The 22265-nt window shown below is 41.6% G+C and overlaps 1 protein-coding gene across 4 annotated transcripts in view; it reads left to right on the plus strand.

Annotated features, from left to right (window-relative positions):
* tsnare1 (T-SNARE Domain Containing 1) overlaps positions 1-18375 on the plus strand; it is a 183587-nt gene extending 165212 nt beyond the window's left edge. For all 4 annotated transcript variants that reach the window (XM_023419006.2, XM_023419005.2, XM_023419004.2 and 1 more), the window contains exon 12: positions 17779-18375. The gene's annotated coding sequence lies outside the window, so the exon portion shown is untranslated. The remainder of the gene's footprint in view (positions 1-17778) is intronic.
* Positions 18376-22265: the final 3890 nt, after the last annotated feature.

The raw sequence follows: 22265 nt of genomic DNA on the forward strand, positions 1-22265 counted from the left end.
GGCGGATGCTCCGGGTCGGTCGGTGCTCCATATCTGAGAACAGGTGCAACAAGGGGGCAAGAGCAACTCGCTCATAAGCCATCACCTCTGTGTGTCACCTCCGGTCCGGTAGTGACCGTGAATAGAAATAAGTCAGAACAGAAACCACAGAGATGGCTCAGCAGAAAACTAAAGACTGTGTCCATTTACCCCCTAAAATCCCTGTTTGGTTTACAGTGAGGATGTTTAACTCGCCACTTCTACAGGAATAAACTGCTTAAATTCTGATGCTGTGTTGTGACAGTCGATCATACAAGTGAACGCTTAAATTACCACTGTGATTCACTCTGTGGACTGGTAACTGGTAATGTGGGCAGCGGTACAGAAGATGTAGTTTTTCCAAGGGATATTGAAGGATTTAAGCTGTCGTGGAAGTGCAGTCTATGTGTGTGCGTGTGTGTGTGTGTTTGTTTGTTTGCTGTCACAACTTGAGCAGAACTTGTGTATTTTTTTTGCTGTTTTCCTACTGAATTTTAACTGTGGGTATAAGCCACATTTCAAGCACCTTTTCCCACTGATAAATATTAGAGAATTAATGCAGTGGATACATGTTATATTTAGCCTCTAAAGCTGCTTTAGTCACTATGAAACACAGCAGACACGCTCACACGGAAAGAGGCTTATTCAAATGATGTAAAAAACTAAGTTGACAACACAGCGCAGGAATTCAGGAGCACTGCCACGATATGACAAAAATAAATATTTAAAGAGAAATCGATATTCCGGCGAAGTGAACGAGAAGTGTCGCGGAATCATTTCAAGCAAGGGCCCAAAAAAACAATCATCATATTTAGCTTTCACCTCACTTATATAGCTTAAACAAGAACAGTATGCTTGAGGACATGATTTTGATGGATGCTTAACAATCCAGCACTGGACAAGTATTTCTATGTATTAACCAAATGAGGTACTTTGCCATGCAAGCTGCAGACTGTCTGAATGTGTGTCCCTCTAAAACAGATCTGAGCCAGTGAAGTGGAATTGTGAGTTGCTGCCACAGTTAGTGGAGTTCTTTGGGCCTAGTATCGTTAATCCATGTCTATGAACAAGTGTGACAATAAGCTCTGTGTCTGAACAGCAATCCTCTTAGGCAAAGCTTTGTGGGTAAACTCGCCTCATGCAAATTCTAAACCCCATTAGCTTTGAGGGACTAGTCAGCTGCATTGAGATTAATGGCCAAGTGACTACTTGATTTAATAGGGTTATTTCACATCTTCCGGGGGAAAAATAAACAACAAAGTTAATGCAAGACATTTGTCACTGACGTCCTCAATCTCTCTTCTCTAAGTGGGAGAAGTTTCCTGTGCGTTCAGATGTGTTACTTACTCAGCCCGGCGTTGGTGGAACAGACGGGAAGGTTTGCAGATGTTAAATGTGTGTATGCTCCGTCTTGAAGTAAAACAAAAAAAGATTTGAATAAGTTTCAGTTGTTTGGCCTCTTAAAAACCCAAGGTGGAACGTTTTTGTGCATTGTGGTAAATTACAGCATGGTCATATCTGAAACTGTATTAGAGATAAATGCAGCGAGGAGAGAAAGTGCTATGCAATTTTTCATTACAGGGTGAAAAATGAAAATCCTTATTTATCTTTTTCCATGCCGTCAGCTTACTCCAAACTTTGCTGCAGGGGATTACTGGCTGGGTGGGTAAGGCTCTGTCACCGCAAAGTGGGAGACAACACACTGTGACAACGGTGATCTGAGAGCGCTCCCGACTCCTCCAACTCACAGCTGAGGAGGAATGATTAGCCCAAAGTTGAGCAGGAGCATTTAAATACTTCCTCATGACCTTTAATCCCCAATCAAATCAAAATGCCACTCTTCCCTCTACTGCAGAACACAAGCAAACACTCCAAAGCCTGCGTGGTTGCTCAGCTCCCAGCATGCACTGCTAACAGCTTTCCAGGAGATCTGAGATTACTTAAAGCTGACTGATTACCTAAACAGGTGAAATGAGTGTCATCCTCCAGTGGAAGGCTTAATGCTGAATCACATCATATGAGAACAGCCATGGGACTGAGACAGCTAAGAGTGACATATTGAAGGGGTTCAGCTGCCTGAAACAGTCTGAATGTGGTTTTTACTCTTAGTGCACTGAGTGACTTGGCAAAAAATTGAGATGGTACAAGTATTTAACAACGATCAATAGTACAAGTCACATGAGAAAAATACCACAAGTCATTCTTTAGTATTGTCATTTTTTGATGTTCATCAAACTTGTGAAACCAAACTTCAACCTCTGAGGCTGAATCATGAATTCAACGCTGAAGAACCAAAAGCTGCAGTTCCTCTGATGACCACTAGAGTCTGGCTCCAACAGTGAGTCAGTCCCCATAGACTCCCATGTTAAAATGTCCAACTTTACAGCAGAAATAAACATGTTTACAGCCTGGTACAAAAACTGTTTTGGTCTCTAGAGCTAATTTCCTCCTTCATGACAACTGTTTATATATCTCACCTGTTTACATTTTATTAAGGACTAAAGTTATGGAGAATTGAGGGCGTGGCCTCTTTGAGTGACAGGTGGGTGAGTGTATGCTTGCCACAAACCGACATGCACTGAAGTCTCAGATCCACACACACACCACTCCTCTTTGTCCATTTATGGATCAGCTGGTAGTTAGGGGCGGGGTCAGACACTGCCAAGATGGCAACGTTAGAGCAGCCCACTCTGAGTTTCAGAAACGTGTGGGTGATGTGGGACACGGAGGCATTTTATTTAGGCTCTTTATTTACAGTCTATGGTTAAACTGAACTAAAGGTTGAGTAGAGGCATAAGAGCAACATGAGCCACAGCCAGGCTAGCAGCTCTAGGCTGTGGGCTGTAGCTGATTTCCACAATGCTAGCATGTCCGTAATGACAATGTTAGCAGGTTAGTGTGTAGCAGGTAATATTGTACCACAGTTATTACCTTAATTTTAGAATTTTAGCATCAAAATATTTGCCAATTAGTGTTAAATACAAAGTGCAGCTGAAGATGATGGGAATGTTGTCATAAATAAAGGATTAGACATTTTGAGCCAATGGTGGCTCTAGATTAAAAGTCAGGGAATCAACAACGTTATTACAATCCATCCTGAGAGAAAAGTGAATGTTTCCACCAAAATTCATATCAATCTATTCAATAGTTTTTGAGACATTAAAAAAACTCCATGGTGGCATTAGATGAGAGGGCTGAAAAGTCTGTAAAGCACGAATGTCAGCACCAAATTGGAAATCACCAGTCATTATATTATCAACGGTACAACTGGTAAAATGTGTTGTCAAGGTTGCCAGGCAACAAACAGTCTCATTTTGTCCATAGGCCAGACCATCTCAGTTTGGTTTGTCCTTCACAGTCCACGGCGGCTATGAAGGGCCATACCTTAGTAGACCTCCAAGGGATGCGGCTCCTGATTTGGGACACATCTATAGTTCCTGAATCTCAGTGTCTGTTGTTTGTGTTGCTAGGCAACATCTTGTTAAACAGGAAGGGACAGCAAGGCACCGGCAGGAGTTTTATAATGTTAATCTTAAATTTCAAAACCACAAAAGAGAATTTTCACTGATTGCTGTTGATCTCAGGAAGAGAAAATAGTGACGCAATCTGACACACAATGTCAAGACTATGTCTGGATGACATAACGTTACATAGTGCTCGCTCTTTCTTTCTCTCTCTCTCTCATATTAAATTACATAGCCTACCCCCCCCCCCCCCCCCCCCCCCCCCATCTGTCACAGACATGTTGCACCCTCTCTCTCTCTCTCACCCCTTCACTCTTACCCGTAACTTAACATCTCTGTGTTTTCTGTGCAGTTTTGGTCACATTTCCCCTGCAGGCTTCTCTGCTTTCCCCTGGAGATGCCCCTCACTCAACATACCAACTTCACCATGGCTAACGTTATTTAGCTCCTCTGTTATGTCCAATTTTCTCTCCCTACCATTAGTTGATTCGGACTTCCAGAATCATGCAAATATGATACACGTATAAAATCAAACTTGTGTGGTTTTCACTGAGAAGCTGTTTATCCCCCTGAATTTAATGTCTGTCCCTAATAAAAGCATGTCCTGAATAAAGGCCTGTCTCTGCCACTGAGGTAAATAAAGCCTCAGGCCACCAGCTGAGAATTTACGTTAGGTGTTATAGATGAAGTTATGGACCCATTGAATTTTTCTCTATTGCCACCATCAAGCCAAAATTTCCATTTCTACACAGAAATGATGTAAACCTAAAGTTCAGACTGTCATGAAATCTTCAGAGAATGAAGTCTTTCCATTTTAGAGGGATTGTATTACTTTACCTCTAGCAACAAAAACTCTAGTTGAAAAATTTTGATCATTTAAAAACTTCATGTTTAAGTTAAATCTGACTAGATATGAACAATGTGCAGCAATGAGGTTGAGATGATAAAAAAGATAAATCATTTTCTACTGGTGTTCAAATGTTGTCTTCCGGTATTTGTCAGTATTTGCTTTAGTTGACTTTCACTCACTTTCACTTTAAGTAAAAAAGGGTTAATCATGTTACAGGCCCAGCTGAGTTAAAAACCTTTTCTTTTTCCTTTAACTGGCACCGTCCTTTTCTTCAAACATCAAAGCAGCTCGCAGATAACAGAAACTGGCAAAGACAAACGAATACAAAATGAGATAAGACATTATCAATACAGAAACAAGCAAAACAGCACACAGAGACACGATGGCTGAGATGGGACATGTGGGTGGTGGGTGGTGGAAATGATGACAGTCAGTGATTACAGTTTAGTTCTTCAGTCTGTAGCAGATTATGTGTGTCTTTCAGATGACAGAGAGAGGTAATGGCTTTGATATGACACGATATCTCATCCAACATATTTTCTGTAACTATAGAAAAAGAATCTTTGACCATATTGTTTTTAAATGCTGCTGCAGGGTGGCGTGCTGCTGAGATCGCTCTGATAATGGTGCGATTGTCTTTTTGAGTTCTATCTTGGTAATAGACTGAAAATTGAAGGGGGGGAAGAGATTATTTTTGTCAGCTGGCGGCCATTTGTCATCAAAGATCTTACACTTGTAAACACAAACAGATACGTACATGTATTACTGGTCACTATTGGTTCAATGATTTTCAAGACCAACTTAGGAAAAAATAGGATGTTGTAGATAATGAATACATGATTATTGGTTAAATGAGGGTCAAGATTTATTGCAATATTTGTAATTTTGTGAAGCTTGATTGCAAAATATAACTTGAGTTAAAGGTGCACTATGCGTTCCTGCACGACGTCACTTCTGTTGATGTTGGAAGTAAAACATACCAAATACCAAACCATACAGAGCAAGCACAGAGAGTAGATGCTTCAGTCTTCAGAGCTGAAAATGAGAATAATTACAATACTTACATTTCTCATATTTCCAGAATGCGGCTCTGCATGTGGTAGAGGTGTGAATATAGACAGTTGTTATGGACCTAATCAATGTCCATGACTGACTGACTGACTGAGTGATAGTGTTGAGTGATCATAGTTCCACCATTGGTCAGCTGGTTGCCATGTGAGTGATTAGTCAATGTTTCCTCATTGGCCGTTTCTCTTTCAAAATGAATTGGTGCGAACAGTTTCTATTAGGGGTGTTTACATCCTGCAGTGTTGCCGACATAGAGCATTTGTCATAAGATTTAGAGACTTATTTTCAAAAAAGCACATAGCAACAAATCTAGAAACTTTGTCGAAACTACTACGTTTTGTTTTAAAATGCATCTCTTTTCCTACGTTTCCTCCTCCAACTACTCTGGAGTTTTCGAGCCCTGAAAAGGGCAAGTTTTGGAAATGCTGCTGGATCTGTTTTAATTTGAAAACTCTGGGGTTGTCTACCAGTCTACAACTGCCAGTTGTGAATACAACATGGTAATGAATTACAGTTTTACTCACCTTGTTGTCTTTGCTAGCAGCTGTTGTTCAGTTAAATTCTGCATTTTAATGCTACAGCTGTCTTTGTTGTTCCTGGTTTGTAGTATTTTGTGCAACTAACCTAACCTAACCAGTAGACAATCTACTTCCTGTTTACAGCGGCTCACACATGCTCAGTGTATGTGAATGGTCATGTGATGAGCATTTTCAGGTGTGTGTGTGTAGTATGGATCGAAAATGTAGTAGTGTGGACGTAGCCTCAGTTTCACACATTGACCTTACAACGTCCAGCCATATACCAGGTTTTAACCTAGTTCAGTTTAACCGTAAAAGGTGAAAGTATAAACAGAAAGAGTGTGAAACCTCAAATCAACCAATAAGGATTAAGCCTGAGAGGTTTAGTGTTAGGAAACAAATCTAACTCAGCCACATGTTTCTGTAGTAATGTGTAAATGATGTACAGTAAATCAACCCATCAATCAAAGTCACTGTAGTGTAGCCTGTGACTCGTGCTTTTGTAACCAGGATTCAGTTACTTCAGATTTCAGGTTGTGGGTGAAGGGTTTGTGTTTTTGTGACATACATTCTCTCCACATCTCCACAACATTACAGAGATGCCATTCATCCAGCTGCTGACTGACAATCAATGGCAGTGCCATGGAGCCACTTTTGGCTGTGATTGATTTGACCTATTAGCTCCTTGCATCTGGACGGTGTGTTTTGAAAATGGTGGGAGGACAGCACAAACCAATTTGTCTGTATTGATCGACACAAGACTGAAAACCCTAAATCTCTCACCACTCTGGATAAACCACTGTAACTACCTCAGTCAGATATACACCCATCAACGAAAACACTGAGACCCGGCGCCTGTTTTCATGCTGTGGCTGATCCGTGGATATCACACTGTTGTTTAGTATTGGATGGTCTAATGTCTGTTGATGTAGTTTATTGTGAAACTTGAGAACTCATTTGAACTCACTGATGATGTGACTCCACTTCTCAAGACTCCTTCATGTGAACTACTGTATACACCAGGTTTGTGTGGTTTAAAACTGTGTGGCCTGTTTTTGCACAAAACATACTGTCATATACAGATAATTCCCATCAAATACATTTTGTAGGAAACATTATTTAGTGAGAAAAAATCAACTTGTGCAAGAACCACTCATATCAACACATTTTCTCTTCAGTATCATGTACAACTGATTCAAGAGAATTTGTGGCTTTCACCTGTTTTCACCTATTTTCTCTTGAGTGGTTCAGACCAGTCATTTGGCACGTTTCCATTAACCTTCTTAATGCACAATTTGAAATCGCAAACTAACAAGCACATAAAATAGGAAAAAAAATATTATATGATGTGGTTTTTCAGACTGTGTGACAAAGCAATATTTTATAAAAACTGAAATGAAAACACGTTTTTTGCATTTATGTGGCACCTGCTTTATACATTTGCAGTTTGAGTAACCTGTGTAACGCAAATCAATTAAAGGTACAGTAAGCAATTCTAATCCAATACACTTTGACAAATTCAGTGATCTCCACTAGATGTCTGTTGTGTCTGCAGTTCCTCTCAGGAAGGACCCAGTGAGAGTCGTGCTAAGGCCAACACAGCTCACTCTGTGTGTGATGATTCATGGGATGATTCATCTAAAGATGAGGGACAGTTATAAAAATCTACTTTACAATCTTTAAAGGACTTCAGTTTTCTTCATTAATCACCTTTTATGAGTCAATAAAAGACAAATCACAAATTATGTCACTAACGCAATGCAGTGTATTACAATCAAGATTTACTCCCATCACTGTCACTGTATGGAGTGAGCTACATGCCAACCTACCTTCAAAGTGTGACATTTTACATTTCATTATTGTTCACGCAAACATAGCTTCTGCTTGATCAGTGAAGTATTTCTACCAGCTGGTTTCAGAATGTCTGTCAGCCGACATATCAATGGACAGCTTAACACTATTATAGTAAAAAAGACGAATTAAAAATGTTCAATTATCAGTTCCAAACAGAACAGAATCTACCGTCAGAGTTTTTAAATGAATAATTCAACACAACAAACATAAAAAACAAACAAACACAACAACATGTTCACAGCCAGTGTGATCTATAAGGCAACAATGTAACTGAGGGTTTAGAGTTGGAGCGTGTCATGTTGTACAGATTATAAAGACTGTCTTTCCTATGCCTCCACGCTGGCGGCAGCTAGAGCCCATTCTCAGTAATGCCTTGAGGGAACTTCTTATAATTCAGCACGAACATTCACTACGACCCAAGGATGAACTGGATTTTGGTGGTCAAAGGTCAAAGGTCAAGGTCGCTATGACCTCACAAAATACTGTTTTGGCCTTGTGAATGCGATATCTTAGTAATGCTGTGAGGGATGTTCTTCAAATTTGGCAGAAATATTCATTTGGACTCAAGGATGAACTGATTTGATTTTGGTGGTCAAAGGTTAAAGGTCAAGGTCACAGCGATCCAACTCACAAATTCACTCACTTATTATGACACAGTTTAACTTAAATGTCTATAAGGACAAAAGTGATGACATTTTGTATCCAAAAGGTCAAAGGTCAACTTCACTGTGTCATCATAATGTTTTGTAAACACACTTCTGGTCATTATTCAACACTGTAACTCAGGAAGAAAAGACTGTGACCATGTTTCCTGATACTCGGCTGGTTTGTGGAGGAAACAACTGCCGTAATTTTTTAAAATTTTGTTCTGATTAATCTAATTTGTGACTTTTGGCAAATTAATTAAAAATGACTTGAAAATGTACTTGATAATATTTTGCACAGCCATTAGTGGTCAGCTTGCAGCAGACATGCAATACACTAGGAGATCATGCAGCCAGTGTTAGTGCTAGTTCCCCTTGTTGGTGGTGGAACCTCATGACAGAGTCTCGCCCTCTTATGAAGTTGTTTAGTTTGGATGCTCGGCTCGTTCACAGCCTTGTCTGATCATCTCACTGCTCGTGTTTCTTCTTTCAGATTTCACCATTGTCATAACTCACAGAAATTCTGTCCCTCACTATAAGAATTAGCTGTAATTAACCAAAATGATCCTTCGAGGTTTAAAGGTTAAGACAAAGAGCAAATGGTTGATGACAGCATTATGGACTGAAGAATGATTGTAGTCATACAAGTGTGTGTTTGTGTGTGTGTGTGTGTGTGTGTGTGTGTGTGTGTGTGTGTGTGTGTATGTTTGTATGTGTGTGTGTGTGTGTGTGAGTGTGCTTGTCGTCCGGAAGCGGGGGGGGCGGGGGTTCTCGGTGGTGGCAGGCAGGCAGAGCTTTGATGTGGTTGTGACTGGCAACACTCTCTGACTGTGTGAGCCAAACAGACACACCCCATGGACTCTGATCTCTACAAAGAACTATCTTTACATCTCTCTCTCTCTCTCCATACGCACAACCTCTAAACACACACACACACACACACACACACACACACACACACAAAGATGTACCTTGACATAAATCTGCTCCATCCACCTCCTCTCCTCCTGAGCTGGCATCCTTCCAGGTGGTCAGGATTGGAGCGTTGTGCAGACGGGCACAAAATCACCAATCTGACGTACGCCTCGGGTCTTTTCACGGACGGGCTCTGCATTGTAACCGTGTTCATTCTCCTGTCAAACTTCATCCTACTCTTATCACTCTTCCTCTCCCCGCCGTTCTCCCTATTCTCTCCCTCTCGCTCCATTCTCTCCTTCTCGTACACGTCTTCCCTCAGTCATCCCCTCTTCTTTTTCTACATTCTCTTATCTGTCAATGATCTCTGCTGTTGGAGTGAATGAAAGGCACATGTCTGACAGATTTTTTATTTTTGTTTGTAAGATCCTACCCACCTACCTGTCTGTCGGTTTGTCTAGAAGAATTATTAGCACATCTCTGTTTGTTTCCGGACTACAGGAGGCAAATTTGTTGCTCTTTGTTCACAATTTTTGCATAAATATGTGAAATTTGCCACAATGCTAAACCTCTGGCTCTGCTGCGTTTTCCCTCCTCACATAGTTCTATTCAGTTTAAATCTTCTGTACCAGTACAGCCAAAGCATCAAAATAAAATTCACTATAAATGAAAATAACTGCCACAGAAAATATCTATGATATGAAAAGAAATAAAATTTGCTGCTCTGGCAGGGATCGCCTGGGTGTCTCTCTGTTTAATTCTGTGTGTGTGTGTGTGTGTGTGTGTGTGTGTGTGTGTGTGTTTGTGTGTGTGTGTGCGTGTGCGCGCGTGTGTGTGCGTGTGTGTGTGCGTGTGTGTGTGTGTGTGTGGGAGCGTTGCTGCAGGCGGCTCATTCCATGATTATTTTGAAGATTCTGGAGGTTACAGGCTGGAGAGGAGACAAAATGAGAAGACAGAGAATCACAGGTTGATGGTATCATGCAGGTAGATCTCTGTAGGTGTTTAGTGATGAGTATCTCAGTATCCATCTGTGGATCTCCACCTTTGATAGACTGTCACCTGCTGCTTTATTGCATCCCTGAGTGACTGCAGTGACAGTAACCTGACCCGAGCACTGTCTAACCTTTTCAACCTTAGTGAACTGAATTCTAGTCACGATCAGACAATAACAATTATGTCAGGCTGCGTTTGTGGGGGAAATGTGTATATTTAGCCTAAACTTGTATTTGTTTTTTCTGTGATATCAGATTCTATAAACTCTCTTAACTTGACGCAGTTCAGTTGAATTTTTATCCATGCTGGAGCCGTATTGTTTTCAGGTCGTCCGTCCGTCCCATTCTCCTGGACGTGATATCTCAGTAACACCTTGACGGAACTTCTTCAAATTGGGTACAAACATTCACTTAGACTAAAGGATGAAGTTATTAAATTTTAGTGGTCAAAGGTCAAAGGTCAAGGACTCTGGATAAACAGGGATGTAACCTGGAACTAGTCTGATTGGAGGAGGCAGACAACCACCAGGAAGTGATTTTATTAATCAGTAAAGTGGACAAATTGAGACAAGAAGAAAGACAATTCCTCTATGAAATTTGAATTAAATTAAGTAAATATAAAACAATAATGGAAAAACAATCAACTATAAACACTGATTGGAAAGCGCTTGAAACTAGTGGTTTGACTGAACTAGATATCTTTAACACCAGCATTCCCTTCTTGAGTCACTCGATGGTTTGCCAGAATTTCTTTGATTCCAACCCAAAGTCCTTCTCCATAGCCCCCCAAACTCCTCCCACACCTGGGTTGTTGCATCTCCTGCAGCTGCAGCTGCAGCAGCAGCAGCAGCAGCAGCCCTGCATCCTCTGAGGAGGAAGCAGAGTTTGAATATTCAGGAGATGCTGCACTCCTGTCTCTGAGGGAGTCAAGAGGCTCCTCAGCAACAAGGCAACAGATGCAGGTGAGATTCGCCCAGAGAAACTGAAGGCTCTGGACATTGATGAGCTGTCGTAGATGACACGCCTGTGCACTGGCAGACTGGGGTGGTGGTTCCTGTAGGAGGGGGACTGGAGAGTGTGCTCTAGTTATCAGGGTATCACACTGCTCAGCCTTCCCCTGGAATTCCAGGAGGATCAATGCAGATTCGGATCTGGGCATGTACTTTAACAGTGAACCAGCTCTTTACCCTTTGCTAGGATAGTGGAGGGGTCAAGGTGCAGCCAGGGGGAAGAAAGTATCCGGTTTGGAGACCTCAGAATCACCTCTGCTTTTTGTGGACAGTGTGGTTATTTTGCTTCATCAGACGGTGGCCTGTGGCATGCGATGGGACTTATTGCACCTTCAAGTCAGAGGCCATGGAAGATGGTGTATTGCTCCCTCCAGGTGTCATCCTTACCTGTGTGCTGAGATGGAAGCTAATCACTGAAGCCTTACTCTCCACACAGGTACGCTGGCTGTCATGGAGGAAAGTCCTGTCATGTCTATGAACTTCATGAATAGGAGTTAAACACCAAGCTTCAGGGCAGGATTTGGGAGTTTATGGACAAGCTTCCCCTGTGGCACGAGGCTCTGGACCAGGGCTCCATGGACATGTTCCCACTAGCATTAGCTGCACCACAGGCAGCCAGGGAGTGCGCTGCATTCGCCACACACCTTCAGATGAGAGAGACTTGAATGCTATTTTACACGTGGGGCTGACCTTGAGGACTATGACTGGATTCAAGACCCATTCAAACAGGAATCATCAACATCCATTCATCCATTCATTTTCCTCCGCTTATCCGGGGTCGGTGGGTGCTGGCAGTAGACTAAGCAGGGCATCCTAGACATCCCTCTTTCCAGCTCCTCCTGGGGGCTCCTGAGGCGTTCCAAGGCCAGATGGGCTAAGTAATCCCTCCAACAAGTTCTGGTTCTACCTCAGGGTCTCCCCCCAGTTGGACGTGCTCAGAAAACCTCCAAAGAAAATGCATTCAGGACTCCGAGCTCCTCACACAAACACACACACCTTAATGCTTGATTAGGATTGAATGAACATTACTTAACATAAATGCTACATTTAAAAAATAGCATAGTGCAACCGAACAGAGGCAAAGTCTACATTACTATGCAGTATTATAGGCAAATATTACAGTATGATGTTAAAATATTATACTATTATGCACAAAATGTTTTAACCTGCTGATGGTGAGGTGCAACCTGTGCCTGAAGCGTTGCAGCCTGGTCCAATCATTTACAGACGCTGCTTTGACCACGTTCGATCCGTTGTCCGTGGTGATGCACACTTGGCGTTCTCCTTTCATACCCCATGACTCGAGTGCATCCTTGAGTCCTTGTGATATCTCCTCGGCCGTATGTTCAGTAGGGAAACACGATGTCTGCAAACACCGGCTGCCACGATTCCAATCGTCCGTTATATAGTGAACGGTCAGGCTGAGGAAAAGGTCCATGGTACGGCTCGACCACAGGTCCGTTGTAGTGGCAAAGTATTTCAAGTCACACAGCTCTTTTTCAACCTTTTCGCGGAGCTCGGCGTACAACCTTGGCATCTCTGTGTCTGAAAAGTATTTGCGGTTAGGCAGCTCGTATTGTGGATCAATAGCTCTGATCATGGCTTTAAAGCCACGTTTCTCTACCGTTTGAAAAGGGACCATGTCCTCACACAAGTAAACAGTTATGGCCCTTGTAATTTCGTTCCATCGCGCGCTCTTCCGACTGTAAGGAGTAGCTTTTGAAAATGACTGTTGGATGGAGGACTGTATCAGTTCCTGTTGTTTCTTTCCCGCGTTCTTGCGACTGAAGCTTGGGTTTGTCTGCATCCGCTGGCACTCTTCGTATTCGATAGCATGTTTAGCTTTTAGGTGGTAGAAGAGATTTGTTGTGTTGCCGGTCTTAGCTAGAACAGTTCCCCCACACACTCTACAGAGAATGGTTTTCTGCTCCATGTCGGACGGTTTGAATCCGAACCAATTCCAAATAATGGACGTTGCACCGGCCTTTTTAATCAGTTCTACCCGCTCCGTTTCGCCTTCGGCCATGTTGTTTACCAAATGAGAGGATGCATGCGTGCGTTGTAGCCAAGAAGATAAATGTTGGTTTCACAGATGAAATTAACAACTGCAGCCGCAACATTAGTTTGTGTGAATGTAAAGTGAAGCTTCATGTTTTTACTGGACTGAACAACAGCGTTTCCTCTGGGGCTGCAACATCTTATAAGTATATATAACACAATCTAAATAAATATAAATGTATTTAAATAAGCAGATCAGTCTATATTGAATTTTGTTTTATGTTATTAAGTAAGACATAAGTTTGGGGTTTTATTATATCTACGTTACAGAATGAATAACATCATTTAGTGCATCTCTCCGATCGTGAGGTTATTTTTTATGAGGAAAAAAAGGTGTCAGTGGAGCAGTAAAATCGCCATTAAGGTACACCCAGCATGCCTTGCGATTGCGTGATCAACATGCGTTATCGTGATAGGGGATATAATTCAAATCTCTATCGTAGGCCATTTTTTATCGTTTATATCGTATAGCGTTTATATCGCGCATTCCTAGGAGAATGTGCAGAGCTCCGTATTTACCAGACAATGAAACTCAAATTTAGTGAACTCCCACTAGATCAGGTTTGGTTGGCTTCTTCATCAGACTACCCAACCACATCCCTCCCTGTGTCATGACGGATGGAGGTCTGGACCCACAATGCAGACAAGACACTGAATTGCTGTAGAAAACACAGCAGTGTTTATTACGCAAAGGTAGGGGCGGCTGGAGCGGGGCAGGGGTTGCTGGATCTTGGAAGGGTAGCTTGGCTGCTGGGGTTTGGAAGGGTGGCGGCAGAAGCAGGACCTGAAAACAAGGGGAAAAAACACGGTCAGGAACTGAGCTATAAAGCTAGCAAGAGAACTAAAGAATGAGACACTGACGATTCTCTGAGCCGATATACTACACCACTTAGGTTAGCTGACAATCTGGCGAAGAGCTGTGGACTGGACCAGGGTTTTTTCTGCAGACAGGAGTGAAGGTGACTTGATTGCAGATGGCTGGCAGGTGGCTTGATTACTGACAGCCGGCAGGTGTGCAGGTCAGCTCCGCCCAGCTCCAGACAGACAAACACTAGGATCCTGACACCCTGCTTTGTTTTCCACACTACCTACCTGTGTGACTTAGCGTTCAGTACTGGCCCTCTCTGTAGGACCACCAAAGATGAAAAGAATCTGCGAGCAGCGACAGGCACGAGTGTCTAACAAGCCCAAGTAGGAAAATGTATTTGCAATAGCAAACGTTTTAATGCAGATTCAAATTGATGTTACATTTACAGTTTCCGACAACACATTGGCTTTTCCGCTGCATTGATACTGTGGTTGTATTCATGGCAGTTAGTTTTCATTCTCAGTATATGTCTTTCTTCTGAGCTCGGTCTGTAAAGAGTGAAGGAGCTTTTGCTGTTTAGAGAAAAAAAACTCTCACCCCCACAGGGTGAGTGCAGTGTTCAAAATACTCAAAAGACCAGTGAATGTCCACACCAAAGAATTTAGTTCAAATTGTTTAGTGAATCTTTTCAGCAAGCAATGAACAATTACAGAATTCTGGATCAGATGTGCCTTTTCCTAACCAATAACAAGTGTTGGTCAGTCCACAGTCTGACAACCTAACTTTCCCTGATCCAGTGTATTTATACAAGTACAAACAAAGAAATGTGCACAGTCGTTTTGTCGTCTTCTGATTGGCTCTGCTGACTTCCTCCTTCCCATCTGACTCCGACCTTAAATGTCACCTAAAGCTCAGCACGCTCAAAGGAAGACAGTTAATGCATACATATAAATTACCACTAATCTACCTCTGTTACCTCCGGCTACCCCCTACACATGGCCATAGGGTGATCTTTATCAGTGGTTGTAAATAATTTCCCGGAGGCAGATGTTTAAACGACCACTCACCCTTAGCACCTAAATATCCACTAGTATAAATCATTAAACAGTTTTAACTTTAATAGTCTGAAATACTACAACAAGAGTGATTACATCTTGCTCGACCACGGCTAGATCTACTCCTGTCTGTCTCTCTCTCTCTCTCTCTCTCTCACACACACACACACACACGCGCACACACACACACCCACACGCACAAATACACACACTTTTCTGTCTCTCCCTCTCTTCAGTTCCATTACCTCATTTTTAATTTGTGACCTGTCTGGTTTAAATGGGTTCTTGAATTATTTTGTTAAATATTTCATGAGCAAAATGGTCGTTTGTCCAATTTTATTTGGCATCAGTAAATAAAAACAAATGTTTACAGAGTGCTAAGAGAGAGAGAACACGTGTTATAGAGGCTGTTTAACACTGATATGAATACAGGTGCGTCTTGAGACATTAACTTGCCCTAAGTTACTTGGTTTGAAAACCACTAACTAGCATATGGTGCCTGCATTCTGATTGGATAGAGCACTTCCTCATTATTAAGCTCTTGTGGCCTTGGTTAAAAGTGTGTTAAGTTAAATCATTATCATATGTTTTGGTTATGTCTGTTACTAATTCCGTCCTGAGGCGAACGGTTCGCAAAGTTTTATAAAAGGTATTTCAGGTGGACATCCCATATGACCTAGAGACCCGGTACATGGCGCCCTGTCATTAGAAAATGCTACTTCTTTGGACGGATATTTATTTCAGATTCTAAATGCTGCTTGCAATAGAAAGTGGCTCATACCAGAGACACCTGTGGATGATTGACATTACTCATGAAATCTTTAAAATGGAAAGAATTACTTTTTTATCAGGTAGCAACAGGAAAATATGTGAGAGATGGATAATTGATAATTGGATGGATTATTGGAATCATTTGTATAATGTCTTCTTTTTTCTTGTACACACTTTCTTATAAAGGGTTTTGAGCAGTGGTGTGCATGAATGTGTTCAGTGAACGCTGTTCATTGAATACGAATCAGTTTACAAATGTTGAACGTGAACATACAACAGTTTTACGGCACTCCGCATGACGTCTCCATAGATACGGCCCAGCTTGGCTACTACTGCTGAAGCCAGTTTATTTGAGCATTTGAAGCAGTTTCATGAACAAACAAGTGAAGACTCAGACAGATTATATTTATATAAAGATTATAAATGTAACTCGTATCTGTGATTCTTCAGTGGTGTACAATAATGAATTTAATTGGAAGTGGCAGAGATTTGGGGCTGGTGATGGATGGTAGAAGGAGGTTCTATTGAAAAACAATATCAGCCTATTCATTTAAAAAAAAAAAGTGAGCATGAACTAGTTCATTTTTGGAACTGTGAACTTAGTTCATAATTTAAAAAAATGACCTATGAACATGAATTAATTAATTTTGGTCTGTATGTACTGAACTTTGAGCTAATTCATTTTAAGTGTGAACTGGCACAACACTGGTTTTGGGTATCAGAAAAGTACACCTCTTTTTTGTTGTTGTTTTTTGTTATAGTTACCTGGATTGTTTGGTATTTTATATATATTGGGTATTTACTTATTTATTTTTTGTATTTTAATGTATTTATTTTTCTTCTTGTTGGATGTTTACATGATATACAGTATATATATATATATATATATATATATATATATATATATATATATATATATAGCACATTGTGAAGCCCAATAACTCAAACAACAAATATTAATTTCTACTACTCTCAATCCAAGCTTTTCCTTCATCCATGTCTTCTGGCTATCAGTCGTTTCCTGTCAGCTCTGCACAGGACTTTCCATTAACGGATTGTAGTGCTTGTCAGGCGAAGCTGACTCCATCCAAAAAAACCTTTGACTTGAAAACTGACCCAAAACTTTTCAAATAAAGCTAATTTTTCATCTTTTGGAGTTTCCTGTCATTGTGAGAAGGCTTGGATCAATAAACCAGAGCTGATATTAACCTTTGAATTGGAACATCAGTCAGTGTACACAGATTTGTGAAGTGCCCCGGACTGATTTCTAAATCCATATTTTGATCAGATTTAATTTATTTCTGTTCGTCAAACGCTGACATAATCCTCTGAATCTTCTTCCTTCTGTGGCTTTATTCACTCACATGTTTCCTGTTGGCCAACTATTAACTGTAATTCAGACAAAAGTGATGCGCTCTGGCCTTTCATGTACAAGGCCGGTCTGCTGGTCGGTGATTAATGAACCCCTTCCCTCTTCTGCACCGTGAACTGTGGCCTGGACTTAATTAAAACTCAACCGTTGACCACCAATCATAAATTACTTCCCACAACCTGTGGGACTTTTGGAATGAAAAGAATAAATCGGTTTCTTACCAATTAAAAATTTACAAATGAAAGGGAATAACAATCCCACAGCAGGGATCTGCATTGTGCTTGTGCTTTGAGAACGCTGACAGCGCCATCCCTGATGTGTGAGGCAGCGGTGTCTGCTGGGTGATTGATGCCTATTGTCTGCTCTGCTTGTGTTTTGCAGGTAGCTTCTGTCATTACAGTGTCGCCTCAGTGCTCCTGCCCAGTCCGATCCCTGACCTGAGCAGCTGGTTTCCAGTTGGAGGGAGCTGCCCCGCAACAACGTCTCTACTCCATCATCTCTGGCTCTGTTTCCATGCGCTTCAGGCCGGGGACGGAGGCCTTTCTCAGGGAGGTGGCCCCGGTCTGAGCCTCTCATGTAATCATCATTGTGCTTATTTTTCTTTTCTCATGCCGTGGGTGTGTCTTGTGACTCGAGTGTTATCATTGATGCTGAAGTCACAAATGTGAATTTATTCATTACGCCAGAGGCACAGAGGGTGTTTCCTGTGACGGGTCACTGCTGTATATCACACACACAGCGGCAGCTCCTCACTGTGGTCTTTTATCAGAAAACCAGATGAAGACGGAGCTTCACTGTCTTCACTGCTGTACTGTACACTCTGTTTCCTCTGGGTATTTTTATGGAAATAAACCTCATATTTATCAGCCTGTAGTGTCATTCAATCAGTGTTATATTGTGCTGTTTCTTGATATTGGTAAATATTGTTTGGCCAAATATATCTTCCAAAATAAAAGTCTAAGTTCAACAGCAACAGGACATTAAGGCTGTTTGTGTTTGATCTGAATATTGTGAGACTTGATATTTCTATGTGTGTATTTATGTCAGCATATACTATATCATTTTTCATTTTCAATAAGAAAAGTTTCTCAACATATACGTGAAGTAGCTTTCCTTAATCATGCCACTGATGCATTGTCAGTATACAATAACAACCTGTTGTTCTTAGAACATCAGTATACACCTGTCCTTCTCACCTTACACAGTCTGTCTGTCTCCGGTCTTACTCTGCACCTTCCTTACAGTTTGAAAACCTCTGTGATTTGGTGTGGTATGAAAAGTAGCACAAATTACAACAAGCTGCCAAAATCAATTCTGACCTGTGCAAACAACAAATAAATAAAAACCTGTGTCTTCCTCCCAGTTCAGTCCTGGTGCCAACTCAGATTTACAGAGGGTAAATATATATTACCATAAAAAAAAAATGATGTAAAGATGTTGTCACTGTTATCAGCTCATCATAATTGAAAATACAGTCAGTTTTATTTTTTATTTATTCAAGCCAAACACACATCTGAGATTTCTTTCAAAGGATTCTAAAATCTCTGTTGGTTTGGATCAGGAAACATTCACGAAAATAAACAGAAAACAAAACTTCAATAAAAAAGACCTGAGAAAGAACGACTTTCATCTCCTCTTCACATGGATCCAACATCAAGTGTCCCAGTGACAAATCAAAATGGTGAAAGAAAAGTTTAAAGGACGGCAGATCAGCAGAACAGAACACGAAACAACTAGATGTGAATATAAAACTTTGTTAATATTTATTTATATTTGATGTCTGTATATTCACTCCCATGTCTTTGTAGCTTTTGTAACAACATGTGACTAACTGATGAGCTAAGTTACTTCCTCCCTCTTACCTCCTTTCTCCTGATTGGTCAGCGGTGTCTAGAATGACATTGTCTCTGCTCTTAGCTGACGACGGTCCTGTGCCTGAAACATTCTCACCCTCATTGTTAGCGTGTGGACGGTTCTTTCTTTTTGTGATGGGACTGTTTACCTTGGCTCCTGCAAACAGCGAGTGTGCACTTATTTTTATCCCCATGGCAGACCTCCCCTCAATATACTGCCTTTCCCGATTGAGAATTAGTTTCACCTGTTCCCAGTTACCACTGCCTTCCTCGTGTATTCAGCCGCTGTGTTCTCCTCACTCTTTGGCACTCGGTCTGTGGATTTTCCCTCGTCTTCCTCATGAGCTGAATCCTGTGTTAGCTCCTGTTAGTTTTCCTGTTTACCTGTGTTTATTTCCCGGTTTGTTTCTGGATACCTACCTGCCATCTAAAAGCTTGGTCACTACTTCAGCCTTCCTGTGTGTCTGCGTCCGGGTCCACCTGTGATTGGTCAGCTTGAAATGCTTGGTTGTGTCTGAAATCACTAACTCAGTTATACAACTAACTATTATGAGCTCATCAGTAAAATGAAAAAAAAAAATTTCACACACTTCTGCAATTTTCTCCGCACTGTTTTTCTGTCTCTCAGGACAAACGCAATGCATGATGGTATATATTGCTCGTTAGTGACCATTGGTTGTGCATTACTTTTCACGATGCATTGCATGATGCTATGTGTCCACTATATACGGAACATTTCTCGCTATACATTCAGAACACATGAGTGAACAACAGAAGTCGTGTATTCAGTTACACAACAGAGCCAACTCATGATCACTCACATCACACAGCGGATATGAGTGGAAACAGTTTCTGCAGTGCAGCTTGATCATGGACAACACATGAGCCTAGAGGTGTGGTTGTGCTAGCAACAGATTAAATATTATAATCTACTGTATGTAATATAAATAGTCGTATCATGTCCAGTGCTGTAGGTGTAGCTGCTCCCTGGGACTGTGTAAAGGGTTAGGGACTGAAGTGGATGTTAACCTTCAACATGGCTAGCTTTGGTTTTATTATTATCAGAAGAAACAGCTGTGAATGAAAGTTAAAAGACACGCTTGTTCCTATCATGCATCTTCATTTCCCAAATACAAGAATGACGCATCTCTGGACTCAAACCTTTGAACAGGCGTTCACTCAAATCATCAACAACAAACTGCTAACTACACGTACAGTGATGCTAGCGAATGAACAGGTGAATAAATGGAAACGTGGCTGTCACTGGAAACAGTGGTGTTAAATTTAGAATGAGGTTTGGACAGAGGTGGTTGCTACCTGTGTGTCTGTTGGAGCAGCTGATTCAGAGCGGTGGAGTCTGGAACAGGGGAGAAGGTGATGATGCAGCAGCAGCAGAGGTGTGGAGGTGACCGTCTTTTTATAGGGAAGGTTTCTGGGACAGACATTCAGAGAGATGTCTGGCCAGTCTGTGGGTGGCTTTTGTCAATTCAAAAGTTATGTGGATTTCCTTTCTTTTTTAATCTCTTTTAATCTTTCCTTTGAGCTAACAGTCAGCAGGGCAGTAGCCAATCTTAGAAGGATTCCAAGCAGGCTGTTGTTAAGGGCTGGGCCTTTCAAAGGAATATCAGTGAGGGAGAGCCCATCTTATTGTGCAGATGAATCAAAGAGTATCTGATCTGTTTTTTTGCGGATGGTAAACTCCAAATGTAGGCGGGTACCAGCACTCTTTGCCCTCTTCGAGGGGAGGCACAAGCTCTGCATGACAGTTGTCTAACAGCCTTTGCATTAACTTGAAGAAGTGTGTTTTCATCTTTGGCTTTCTCTCAAAAGTCTGCGGCAGCAATGCAAAGCGTTTGACAGCATACTCCCGGTTGTTGGGAAGCCGTCGCAGAGGTTGTCGAAATGGCGAGGGAGCGGCTCAGCTGTTGGAGTCATCTTGGAAGTATTCCTTTCCAATATCGAGGGTGCAAGCTGATGGTCTTGAACTGTTTTGTGGAAGAGTGAGTTGCTTGATCTTTAACTCTGATCTTGTTCTCACACTCAGATAACAGAGTAGGCCTCTCATTGTCAAGGATGCATGTTTTCATACTGTAGCAGACCTGTGCAACCCATTACTGCAGACATCGCCAATGACCATCCTAAGACAGGTTTATCTGCCATTTATGGCCATTTAGGGCCCTCAACATGTCTCTCCCAGTCAGAAGCAGAATCTCAGAATTGGGAGAAGGAATGTCCTCAGATGTTGGTGAGAGACGACTTCGGGTGTGGGGATCTCTGCTGTTGTTGTGCTGTCAGTGTGTATGGTGCTTCTGTTCCACGAATGTCAAAGATATCGAAGAATTCAGTATGTGCCAATGACATGTTGCTCTTGTTGTCTAATACTGCATACAGTCTTCTGAGGTCTTTACGGTGACCTGCTGGATAGACGTTAACCAAGCAAATATTTGAACACGATTTTCCACTGCTGCCGAGGCCACATTGGTGCAGTTGGAGAAAATGTCTTCTTGTTGCTCTCCCTCCCCACCGTTCTCTGTGGACAGGGGGGTTAGGACTGGAGTCAGTGTTTGTGGCATGGTGAGCAGCAGTATGTTTCTCACTACTGCATTCTGTGCATTTCACTGAGTTTTTTTTTTTTTAATTTTTGGCATGATGGCTGGTAGAAGCACAGCATCGGAAACAAATAAAATTCTCTTCTTATGCTCTCCCAGAGACATCTTGATGAAACCTTTGCACAGCCTCAGCTTCTCTTTCTAGATTAAGTGCCTGGAGTGAAGCTTCAAGCTTAGCCTTTTTGTAACTTAATGTCCATTTCAGCAGCTTTCTGTTCACAATCCTCTTTTTCCATGATTCTGCGATTGGTTGCCTTCATCCGATGAATGTGCCTTCTTTTTACTGTCCTGTCCTCACTGAGCACTGTAACTCTGCCATATACTCAGTTTTTCAACACTCTCACATCCATCCTCTAAGAAGCAGTCCATATGAGCTTTAGTAGATTTCAATGAGAAAAAGTGTAAA

Source organism: Seriola lalandi, unplaced genomic scaffold (genome assembly GCF_002814215.2).
Source record: "Seriola lalandi dorsalis isolate HSWRI2012SDOR001 ecotype SW California unplaced genomic scaffold, Sedor1 jcf7180002054588, whole genome shotgun sequence".
Taxonomy (NCBI): domain Eukaryota; kingdom Metazoa; phylum Chordata; class Actinopteri; order Carangiformes; family Carangidae; genus Seriola; species Seriola lalandi.